Raw genomic sequence first — 12,363 nt, forward strand, 5'->3', positions numbered from 1 at the left:
ATAGGTGCCTCTCCTCTTTTTCACAAGGACTCACAAGGTGTCTGTTTCCATTTTGGATCCAGTTCTTTGTTTTGTGCAAAAAAAAAAATAAGACACCATACAGTTATATATGCATACATCTCTGTGTGTATGCAATTTCATATAGACGTATGTACATATATACATAGCTATATAGTTTTCAGTTTTCAGAGTTGGTCTGGAAATAGGAAGAAATCCTGCATGGTGCTTTCAATGCAGAAAGTGTAGAAAACAGGCAGGTCATGGAAAATGATGACACTCCAGTATCTTGCATAGGTACTTAGAACCAGACTAGATATCACCTCAAACAGGGACAAGAGATTTTGCTATGTTTGAAGGAGTTTGTTTTGGAGTACTAGCATTATAGATGTTACTTTATAAATATCTTAAATGTCAACACTATAAGTATTTTTGTCTTGAGTAGGTTCCTCCTAAATGAGGGTAATCCTTGATTTGATGTTAAAGGCTTGCTTATCTTCTTACATTTTCTATTGTCATAATTTTCCGTAGTGTCCACATCAGGACTGGTAATTTTTTTTTATTGGTTCTAGCTGAGTGCATTTTTACATGAGCATCGTGTGTTTATTTTGAATGTAACTCTTGCACATAAATAATCTGCTTTGCCGGTAGTAGGATGAAGTTAGAACGGTTATTGCTAGAAGAGAATACTAAGACCTGTAAAAGATATATGCAAATGTGTTTTGTGCAGAGTAAGATCAAGATGCTCTCTGTCCTTTATTTTGATGAACAGTCACCACATAGAGAGGAATCCTGATCTGAAGGTAGTAAATGAGAATTTAGTATTGACATTATTCAATAAAGTTTCCCTGTGAATTGAATATAAAGCTCTAGAGCAGGTTTGCTCATGTCAGATTATTTTACTTGCCCCTTTTCCATTTATATTTCTTGGGTTTTGTTGTCTTACTGACTCTGTATGCTTAGAGAGACCTGGGCTGACTGTGAGACCATTCCAATTCATTTTGACAGATACAGAGTCCTTCTGGGAATGGTCATTACTGCTTGTCTTAGGCTTGTCTGACTTGCTTCAGCCAGGTTTGATAAATGAGGGAGCAAGTTTAGGTCTATTTTAAAATAACAAGTATACTCCAATGCTCTGACTCTGTTGATAACTTGAGCTTAGGCTGAAGTACCCTTTTATTTCAGGCTTGCCTGTTATCTGTGTGGGTAGTGTATTGTCTGTTGACTCCACTAAGCTCTGTGCTTATCAGCTTTTGAAAACTTAACGTATTGCTAGTATTTCATTGTTCCTCTGTGGAAGAAAAAGGATGAGAATTTTCATTTCTGTCCTCCACAGAATGCTGGGCTGTATTTCTTTCCTTACAGGATACTTGAAGCCTACAAAATGTGAGAATCAGGAATGCAGGACATGTTCCCTCAGCTTTACAGTGAACTGAAGAACTGGCCAACCACATAACCCAGGGTAGGCTGTGTCCTGCAAATGCGTGCTGACAGGCATCTTTGCATTCTTGGATATTCCGGACTGCATGGTCTAACCTAGTGTTTCTCCACTCTAAAATTATGCTGCATTAGAGAAAGGATTGTTAAACAGAGGAGAGGTGCACATAAGAGTGAGGCGATGTGGTGTTTAAAATCTCTTCTGTGTTTGAACAATCCAGAGAGCTGACTTACAAGTTCTCACCCTGGAATCAATTTTTATGAGGAAAGAGATGTTTTTCCAAACTGAACAGTCAATGGCACCTAATCAATGCCATTAATCAATTAATCAATTAATTATATTCACCTGATCAATGAAATACACAGTAACAAATCCCAAGTATCTGCAGTGGAAGGGACACTCACCTATTTAGTTACTGATTGGAGTATTGGGAAACAAAAACACACAGGGAGAAAAACACCTCCCATATTCCCAGGCACGGTTTCACTCCAGACTCTTCTCCTCATCCCTGTTAGTGCCACAGGTTATACACTTGGTCCCTTCAATGAGGCCGTGGATGGCGCAGGGTGTTTGGGGTCAGGATGCGGCAGTTTCTCTCTGCTGCTCCTTGTTTCTCACCGTTTCCCTCCGCACTGTTGTGGGTCATCTGGAAGCTGCAGACCGTTTGGGCGAGCACCTGCTCTACCATGGAGCATCTCCTCCTCCTCTCACCATAGCGTTTCTGCCAGTGTTTCCCACTCCTTCTTGGTTTTCTCCTCCTCTCTCTCCCCAGAGTTTTTCTGCTCTTTCTTAAATATGTTTCCACAGAGGCAGCACCACCTTGGCCGAGGGGCTCAGCTGTGCCCTGCAGTGCATGGGTTGGAGCTGTCTGGCACAGGGCAGCCCCGGCCTCTTCTCACAGAGGCCACCCTGCAGCCACCCACTGCCAGCACCTCACCACCAACACCCGGTGCAGGGAGTAAGCTGGCTGCTGCTTCAAAACTATTCAGAAAGGACAAAACAGAAATCTCCACAAATGGTTGCAGTTACCAGCTGACTACAAGATAACGTGGCACAGGAAATGCAGAGTTGATAAAGGCACAATGGTAAACATAAGGAAAAGCACCTTGGACACTGGTTTGACAACAAAGAGCTCCAGATTAAAGGGCATTTTTCCTAGCCAGGGATGGTAGTAGGCAGCTTGATGTTCAGTCCAAAACCCTAGGAAATGCTAGGGAAAAACAAAGAATAAGCCAGAAAACATCACTATTGTACTGTCACATCTTGAACACCATATGCAGGCAGGCCTTGTAATGCTATTTTGAAATACTGAAGTACAAAAATAGAGAGAAAGGTAACAAGGATGACTGAAGTTATGGCATGATTTTTACAGGAAAAGAAACTAATTAGGCTAGGACTCTTCAACCTAGAAAAGCAAAGACAAAAGCAAGAGATGACAGATTCCTGCAAAATCAGGTATGGTAAGGAGAAGGTGAGTATAGACTGCTCATTGCTCCTTTTAGCACAAAAACTGGCAGGCATCCACCAAAATGAGCAGGCAGACGTTTTTTTTCTGAGCTTTTTTTAAGGGGAAATGCTTTTTCACTATGTCCTTAATATTAAACTGTGGAATTAATTTTCACAGAAGGATGTAGAGGCCAAAAGTGTAAATGAATCTGAAAAAAATGATTAGGCAAATTAATGGAACATAAGTCCATGGGGACTATTTAATGCAATCACCTGGCTCAGGATGCCATGAAACCACTGATTCCTGGGAAGGCATGCCAGCAGATGCATCACTTTGTGTTTGTCTTAGAGAGCAGGCACTGCAAGACACTGCTGAAGGCAAATCAATGGTCTGAACCAATACAACAGTCCTTAAACTCAAAAGGCAGGGAGCAACCTGACCTGGCCTAATTCCATTGAAGTATATATGTACCAAAGAAAAAATTTACCTCCTTTTCTCCATCTTTCTCCTGTTGATAATTTGTAGGCCTTAGTTGTGTGTTTTATTTTCATTACTTTTTTTCCCCCCAGCAAACACAAGAGAGGGCAATATGAAAATAAAATTTCAGTATCAGCTCTACAGCTAGTTGACCAATAAAACTATATTATGGATGAACATTCAGAGGATATGAGCAGGGATGACAAGCCCATGCAGCTCCGAGCATAATGCATGGTGTGAGTGAGCCCAGCTGTTGCAAAGAACCTGACTTAATCCCAACAAAAAGGAGACTGGAGGATGGGCTTTGTTTTAGGTAAACAGCTATCAGCAGTTGCTTGAATCAACTGGTGGTGTAAATATTTCTTCCTGAGTTCATTAAAGCAGTGTGAAAGTCTCACTGTCTCAGCCAGACCGGCATGGGAGGAGTGAACATGTGGCTCAGCCCAGCATAGTTTATGAAAGCCAGGCAACTAACAGAAGAATTTCAAAAAGAACAATGGGCTTGAGCAGGCTTCAATACACGTATGTCTTCCTGGTGACTGGGGAGGCCCCACATTGTGATGGTGAGCACCTGTCCAGTAATGGAGACAGGAGATGGGAATCACACTGGTGATTGTGTATTGCAATTGCTATATCCTGTTAAACATAGCTTACATTTGTCTTGTGCTTTCAGCATATTTTGTATCATTCTGCTAAATCAGAAGTACCATGTAACATCAACTATCTTCAAATAAGTAAATTTGATATTAAAGGTATTGCTCCATACGTGGACTATCTAAAAGAACCTGGTCAGATAGTATTGGACTCTAACACTACTGTGAATTAGCACTTCCTTTGAAATCACACAATTAATGAAACTGTACTAAGGAGCCAGCCATAGCTGAGGAATATTTCAAAGCGTTTGCTTCTCTGCAAATGATCTGTCATGGCACTTTTTAGTTCCAGTTTGGATGTGTTTGAAGATACAGTATTGACTGCAATGGTAGGCTTCGGTTTATTTTTCAGTATACAGTCTGATGGTTGATGAATGTATATCGTATAAACAAGATAGCGAAAAGGAATTTAAAACTTTTCTGCACATTCGTTTCATCATTTTCGGCACAAATAAAGCTCAGCTCACCCTATCTGCTTTGGACATCTCTTCCTTGTTGTTGATTTCATGCATTTTATCTCTCTAAATATTACTCAGCATAATGAATTTTTCAATCCTCTCCATTCACATAGCTGCACTCCAGACACTCATAGCTTATTCTCAATAAATCGTAAATACACACAGCCTTTTTTTTTTGGAGTAATTTCAGAGCTAATGAACTGTTGAGCTCTCTGAAAATCTTAGCATGTGTTGAAAACACATTATTTCTAGCATGTAGTTTTTTTCTCTAGCAATTAGACATATGTTGGTGTCTTCTGGATTCCCAACTTTCACTTCCACAAGTTAATGTGGAACCAGTAATTAAATTGAGAATTCATACCTTTAGTTTTACCTTTAATTTTTAGCTTTTTGTTTACCAGACAAGTTGATGAAACCACATAAGTTGAAAACACCTGCTATTTTGTGACATTATTTACTTTTGCGTAACCCAACCAGTGTGCAGTTATTGCTGAACATGTGAACTGACTCAGCTGTTGTATTCATTTGGCTGCTAATACACAGTTTCCATTGAAATACGCTAAGGTTATCATTATTAAATATGCCGTTTCAAGGTGATGACCAATCTGCTTCAATTTTGGTAGCATTAACACATAGAGTTATGACAATAGTGAAATGCAAATTTTGATTTACAATTCAAGGTTGCATTCTTTCATGTCTAGTGGTTGGCAGAGATATTAACTTAATCATGAGAGAAGGTGTGGGCATGTACAAAGTTCATGTAATAGAACAAAGGCTGTAGTCCTTCTAATGTACATAAAACACATACATTCTTTCCAGTCTTTTGACAGTTGTCTTGCAATTGTCAGACTTTCCATCAGTTAATGGCAGACACAAATAGTGAGATGAAAGTGTCATGCTGAGGTTATCACTTGTGTTCTTGTTAAACCATTTGCTTACCTCTGCACTGACTTTAACTATGCAAGATGTATAGCTAAGTGACATAAATACACAGCGATGTGCACATAGATTTTTCTCTTTGGACTACAATACCATTCCAGCCAGCTCTACAGCAAAGTGGAAATTGTTTATGGACACTGGTCTTTGGATGATATTTTTCCACGTTAATGGAGCATGCAAAGCCAGTATGTGCTTCTCCTAAAATTACTTACCTTGTTTTTTCCTGGAACAAACTGGGAACATGCATCCATCCTTGTAGGGGCAGCGCTCTTCTGAGGAAACTCCTGACATCAGATGCACTGCTGTTACAGCTCTGGCATCCTGGCTGTGGCAATTTACATCACATTTTCTCATTACATTTGCCATGGTTGTGCTCTCCAGTCTTGGCATTGATGCCCGCCATTTTTATAGATAAAATTGTTGGTTTGAGCTTGAAATCCTTTTCTAAGTTGATAATTCATCTCATAATTATAGCTGTTCAGTTCATACAATCATCGATTTTGTGGCTGAGACTCAGTTTAAAACCATTAAGCTTCTGGACCACAAGTAATTTTTCTGCTTTGAAAATTATAATTAATGCTGTTTTCCTTGAGAGAAAACCATCTTACCTTTGTAACTCCATCATGATTTTGTTCTTTTTACTTCATTTTTTACCTCCTATTTCTTCTACATTCAAAAAAAAAAAAAGTTTGACTTTATAGTCCTTCATGTTTTCTCTCTGCCTGCATGCTTTCTGTTTCTGCAGGCAGACACTGGTTTTGTGTTCCAAAAATGTATCTGTAAAGTTGGCTTCTCCTTTAGTAACCAATTCCTTGAAGGCCTTTTGTTATTAAGGCTCATCAGTCCAGCAAATTCAATGCCAATCTTTTTTATTTATTTTTCTGCAGTTTAATTTTTCTTAAGACAGGCTTTTGACTTTTCACTTGTTCTCCTACCTGGGGAATCAGTGAAATTATATTTTTTTCTCTCTTCTACCCCCACCAGTTTGTAATTTATGTGCATTTCTCTACCCTTGTTTTAGGAAATTGTATTTTGATTATTTGGAAATTTTGTTTATATGATTTCTAAAAACCCTTTCTTTCTAAACAACAGACTACAATATTCTAGCTTGAGACAATTGAATGTTTTCCATGAAAAATTTTTTGATCCTTGAAAGTATTTTCAGCTACTTGGATTGCCTTATGAAAACTATTTGCTATTGGAAAAATATTAGCTCTCTGGCAAAGAAATTAGCAATTTCATTTATGGCTTAACACTGAAGAAAATTCGATTTGAATATTGCTCTGTCATATAGATATGTACGTATTTATATATATGTATATATGTATAAATATATATATACACATATATGTATATACTTATTAAACTAGACTAGATCTTTCATGGAATAAAAGAAACAGACTTTCAGCCTGTATCACACTGACTAAGTAAGACAGAGTATAGTATTATGTGGAAAGCACTGTCCAAGTCAGCAAATTTTCACTATATGGGACAATAATGCACTGAACAGTGACAAATAAAGAGTCCCATCAGACACTACAATAACATTTCCCAACTGAGATTTTCTAAATTTGACTGAAAGCTTTGTTTCTTCTCTACGGAAGAAAAAAAAAAAAAAGGTGGAAATTGCATAGAATATAAGTTTCCCCAAAAAATATTTTTATTAGCTCCAGCAGTTATCACTTATCTGGCCCTGAGCTCCAGACATTAATATCTTCAATGTTCAATATGCATGTCATGCTCCTATAGTAGTAACTTTCAATGAAAGTGTAAGGAGAGCATTAACTGGAACATATTAACTTTATGACATGTTGTTATATGAAAGTAAAGCAATTAAATTGTGCCATGACTGCATCCTCTCAAATTGCAACTCTCTAACAGATGCTTTACTGCACTCAATCTCTTCATACTTCATTGTCACGGAAATAAATGCAGTTTTTAAAATGAGAATTGCGTAACATATATAAAAAGGATTATTAAAGTTTAAAATATCACTTTATAGACAGCTTGGTAAGTAATAACAATGAATCTCAGTTTTTCTAGTGTATTCATTAGTGGCAACGCTCTCACTCAACCTCAGATCTCCCTGTTGCCGGTAAAAAAAAAACAAAAAACACAAAGGCTGGTAAGTATCTGCATTATTTCAAAGGGAGCTAGCTACATGCAGCAGATTAGCAAAGGGGGTTTTTTTGTTGTTGTTTTTAACTGATTTTTATACAATCCGGTGCTAAAGGTTTTTGTGTCCTAACTCTGTTTCCATTTTGTAACTGTGTGTAGTTGGATAGGCCAAATAATACTGGAGGCAAAGGAGTGAGATTCCTGCCTGGAATGGGAAGAGGAGATGCAGGAGACTATCTTGGATAAATTATATGTTATTCAGATTAGCTGATCTTGGAATTTAAAGATCTGACTCCATCTCCTATTCAGTGCAGGCCACTTAGAGAAAAACTTTGTAATGGTAAAAATGGTAATTTACCAGAAAAGACAGACTCCAGAGGCTGAATCAATCTAACTGTAAGTTTGTTGCATTTACATTTTATGTTTTTCTCTGGTCCTGAGACTGTGTGTTTGAAACTGCTCCCCTAATACTTCAATAATGTCATAATTCCAGAAATAAATTCAGAAAAGTTGGAATTATTTTCACATAAATGAAAGGCAGATAGGTCCCAGCGATCTTATTTCACCTTTACCAAGTCTGCCCTTTCAGAGCTTATTATTATAACGACTAGGAATAATTGAGGCCCTGACAAATTCTAACATGAAAGGCCTGTTTTACTCATGTTCCAGAAAAAGTGATAGTATTTTAACTTTACTGCAAGAAGAAACTTACTTTCTTTTTTTTTTTTTTTGTGAAAATTGCTAACTTCATTTCTGATTCTCAGCTAAGGTTTAAAATAACCCTTTCTTTCCATTTGTCAATGTGTGTACACATTGACATGTTTCCAGCTTTACGTGAAGAGAAGAAATGATTTACAGCATTTTTAGCACAGAAAAGAAGGAGACTTACAGGTCATATCCATTAGAGATAAATTAATTAAAAAAAAAAAAAGAAATTGCACATAATTTGGGTTTTATGTATAAATTGAAGTTTATTAGTAAACTCGAGGATATATATTTAACTTTTTTTCTTTTTTTCTTTTTTTTCTTTTGTCTTTTTTTTTCTGTTTTCCATTCAAACATCAAAGATTAAATACTGTCTGGATGATATGACCTACCACAATTCTTGTCAGTCCAGCGAGCCTGTGAGTGAAAAATGGAATGGAATTTCTTTTTTGCAGTTATTAGACAGTTAAAGCTGAAAAATGGAGAGACCTTTCTCCTTTGCCTGTTTTACTACTTCGAAGAGTAAGAACATCATCTGCAGACATACATAATCTTTTAGTATAAGGCTGCAATTTATTGACATGGCAAATCCTCATTATCAGTCTAAAAATTAATAACATATGTCTAGAAGACATATTGAAAACAGAAAGGGATGGTATTAAAGAATTCAGCAGTTCAATAAATACATTTTTTTTATTTTATTTTTTCTGGTCTTGACTGAAAAAAGCTACCCTGGTCAGAAAATTTTTATGATGTGAACAATTCTCTGAATTAAATCTACATAGGAAAAAAAGAGCAACAAAACGTGCAAGTAATCAATTCTAACACATTAAAAATAAACCACAATATACAATTTAAAAAGAAGTCAAAACACTTTAGAAATATATTACACAGAATCACAGAATGGTCAGGGTTGGAAGGAACCTCTGGAGATCATCTAATCCGACCCCCCATATTGAAAAAAAGGTGTGAGTGGTAGATACACGAAAGGACTTAGTCATTATTTTTGGCAGAAGAGTTGAAACATTTAAATGTTCAAATATTACGTTTAGAGTCTACGTACTATGAAGTTACTAGGCACCGGTACACTTTAAAATTCACGCAGTTGTATGTTTTCTGAGTTATTACTCAGAGCTTAGGTGTATTTAACAGCCAGGGTTGTAGTTCATTTGCATACTAGGAGGTGAGCTATTTCTCTTGTTTTTTAAGGTCTGACATAACAGATACTCCCTTTCTTGGAAATCATTCAAATAAAATGCAGTATTACATTTGAAAAGCATCCTATTGCAGTACTATCTAGATACCCTGTCTGCTTTTGTATTTTTTGCATTTTGAATCTATACTTAGATGGTGGGATTAAAATAAGCGTAATATTTGGGTTCCATTTCCTCATTAGCAGCAATTTTGCTGAAATTGAGACGTAACAACAAAGCTTTAGAGCATTATTGACCTTTCAGTTTTTAATCCAGGCCCCAAAGTCCACAGCATGGCACAGCAAGTTGACCAGGGCTGATGAGTCGGTGTGTAGGATGGCGCTAAGATAAAATCTAAGTGAGATACGAACTCGTTCTGCCCTTTGCAGATCATGCGGTAGGAGTGGGCGCAGACTGAGCCAGCTTCTGTAATGCTGGCTGTGTGCTGCTCTGCTTTGGCGCTTTGACTTGTTGATGAATTAATTCAACAGTTTGATAAAACTTTCCATGTAATGTAGAATGTTGTTCACATATCTGCACAATGAGAGTGAATCTCGTCCTTCTTTAAATTCTTTCAAAGTGCAGCCTTTGAAAACAATGAGATGACTGTAGTCTGCTGTTTATTCCAGTGTATGCATTAGATGTATTCCTTTTTTTCAAACACAACTTGATTATGGATTTTAATGCTCAAAACACCTCCTATATTTGGCACTTCTCCTTAATCTGTATTTATTTCTATATATATTAGACCACGTATGTACCCTGTTAGTAATTTTAGATCGTGAATAGAACTATGCCATTTTAAAAGCATCTCCATCTGTTCTTAAATATACCAAAATTAGAAGGAATCTGAAGAAAACATAGCAACATACAAACAATATTTGTAAGAACTAAACAGCTCCTAAACAGGGTCTGAAATCCTTCCAAACTCTTTGTAATTAAAAAAGCCCTATCCAAAACACAAACAAATTATTATGAATGTAATTTCTGAAGTAAGAGAGGGGGAAATGCAGCCCACTACATACTGCAGTGCAATACTTGGGTCTGTCTCCTTTATGCACTTGCTGTTTCATAAGTATAGCCAAAGGTCCTGAGAACATCCCCTACCGAAGATGAAATATGTCTGATTTTCTCTGCTGCTTGCGAAGTGTGGTAGAGTCTTCTCTGAAGAAGTATTTCATGCACCACTTCGCATTGCAAATGAAAACAGCTGTCATACTGTTCATAGGCCAACTATAAACAGCAATAAAGAACATTCTTGATATTGACAAATGAATCATTCCATATAACACACTTGCAAGCACTGGTCAGTATATAAAATCTAACTGTAGTGTCTGATAAATGTTCACACGTCCATAAATATGCTCATAATCTAATGCCTAGAGATAAGATTGCAACCATTGCATGTATCCAGGGGAGCAGTAGTACATTTCCCCCTCCCCCCCTTATTGTTATATTTAAATGAATCCAATTGCTTTTAGGTTGAAAAGCCTTGAGATGCTTCCCTGAGAATCCTAAACCATGAGGGGAGAAAATGGAGGCAACCAGGGTAATATTCCAACAATGTCATCTTTTAGAGATTCAGTTACTGCTCAGATAAAAATGTTACAACAAAAGCAAATCTGTGCTTTAATACATAAAAAAAATCTTACTTAGCAGAATGGATTTAATTTTTCAGATGGGCCAAAGATAACTTAGGCACATTAAAGATCATTAAGTGTAGGGTATTTCCTAAATCAGAAGTTCTTTTCAAATTGCTCTTAGTCTTTTGTATGGCAAGCTGATTTAGGTCTACCACGGGTAAAAATTACTGGAATGAATCCTGTTCTAGCAAACTATTATTCTGCCTAAAAAGTTAAAACAAGTTGAACTCTTGAGTGATAAAATAGCTCAACCTACTACCAAAAACCAAAATGCATCCAGGAAAAAGAGAACTTTAAGTCTTGGCTCTGTAAAACCCTGAGAACCCCAACTGAGTCCAAAACTTCTTAAAATGTGCTCATCTGCAGGCATAGTACCAACTTAAGACAACACACATGCTTTAAATTAAGGAGAATGGGACAATTTTTTCTAAATCCTTTGCAAAATTGAGATCTCCATTTTCTCCTTTTGACTGGGCAGTCCCTGGTGGATAGTGTTTCTTCAAGTAGTTTATCACTGTTTTTATTTGAAACCTACCCCTTGTTATTTAGTCTGCTGTAATAAATGAGTTAATTGTAGGACGTACCCTTATATATCTACAATGAGTCCTGACAAACAACTGATCCTGCATCACTACCAACCTCAAATTCTTTGTTTTTTTCATCAGCAGTTTTTTGGGTTTTTTTAATAACATGTTTTTAATGTTGCTGCTACTGATTGTGTGATCTATTGCCTCTTGCCCTGCATGCCTCGGCATTTTGCTTTGAGAACTGTCTTATTTATTGCACAGACAGCTTGTTTCATTCAATGATTTACCCTTCTACGTTTTTTAATGTGATATTGATGTTTAATTAGGTGGAGTTTCTTTTGTTTGTCTGCTTGCTAACAAGAGCATTTGTGAAGCACAGTTTTCACTGGCCCTGGAGATATTTGCTGGGATTTGTAGAGCAAGTCTCTTTCCTCACACTAACTTTGTACGTTGCCTTTTATGTCATGCAGAATGTGGTCACTGACTAAATTCTGACTGGGACAGTCAAATACATACGACTTAGCTATACTGCAGGCTTGTAGAAAGATGGGCCTGCAGTTTCACAGGGCATCTTGCAATTTTCCCCCAAACCAACCCTTTATGCATGGATCAAAGAATTCTTTAAATTTTGAATAACTTAGTCTAGCTTTTTTTCCTGGTCCTGATGCAATACATCATAAGTTCCTGAATCTTTAAATGTGTAGGATTTCACACATCCAATTTCTTTACACTGTGATTTGCTTCAAGAAGAAAACAAAAGCTTTACAG

Source organism: Charadrius vociferus, unplaced genomic scaffold (assembly GCF_000708025.1).
Source record: "Charadrius vociferus isolate BGI_N301 unplaced genomic scaffold, ASM70802v2 scaffold377, whole genome shotgun sequence".
Lineage (NCBI taxonomy): Eukaryota > Metazoa > Chordata > Aves > Charadriiformes > Charadriidae > Charadrius > Charadrius vociferus.